The sequence below is a fragment of the Galeopterus variegatus genome, unplaced genomic scaffold, assembly GCF_000696425.1.
Source record: "Galeopterus variegatus unplaced genomic scaffold, G_variegatus-3.0.2 Scaffold11365, whole genome shotgun sequence".
NCBI classification, from domain to species: domain Eukaryota; kingdom Metazoa; phylum Chordata; class Mammalia; order Dermoptera; family Cynocephalidae; genus Galeopterus; species Galeopterus variegatus.
In genome coordinates this window covers 37,019-37,802 of record NW_007737476.1, presented here as the reverse complement: position 1 = coordinate 37,802, position 784 = coordinate 37,019, and positions in this window count along the sequence as shown.

Here is a 784-nt window from a genome sequence, read left to right as displayed (position 1 = left end):
CCAAACAATAATCTTAAGGGAACTCAGTGAGATGCAAAATTTTCAGATAGACAACACAATGAAATCAGAAAAACATTCAGAATCTGTAGGAGAAATTCAACAAAGAGATAGATATCTTGGGGGGAAGGATGCAGAAATCTTGGGACTGAAGAATTCATTCAGTGAAATTTTTAAAAATACAACCAGCAGCTAGAACAAGCAGAAGAAAGAATTTCTGGACTTGAAGACAGGTTTTTTTTAAATAACCCAGGCAAACAGAAAAAAAAAGAAAAAGAAAGAAAGAAAGAAAAGGAAAATGTATTTTTTTTTAAATAAAGAAATCCTATGAGGTCTATGTGACAACTTTAAGCATACAAACATCTGAACTTTGTGTGTCTGTAAAGGGGAAGCAAAAGGAAAAGATATCAAAACCCTGTTTAACAAAATAAGAGAAAACAATCTGAAGTGTATAATATTTACAGAAGAGGTTATTAAAAAGGTTTATAAACTACTTTTCTAGAGTGTTTCTTATATTTCATTAGTTATTCAATTGGTGTATGAGACATTTTGCTTTATTCATCTGGAAAAAATATTTTATTATTTTTCAATTTATTTGACATATATATTATTGCCAATTAATTAAGGGATAAGTATGCTATCTAGCTATTAAAAACTTCTAGAATTCAAAATAACACCTTAAATGTTTCATTTAGACCCTACGCTCTCAAAATATCTTATTGTTTTAATGACACCATGGTGAAGCTGAGTTCCTAAAATGTGAAAATTCTAAAGAAGTTTCTGTTTC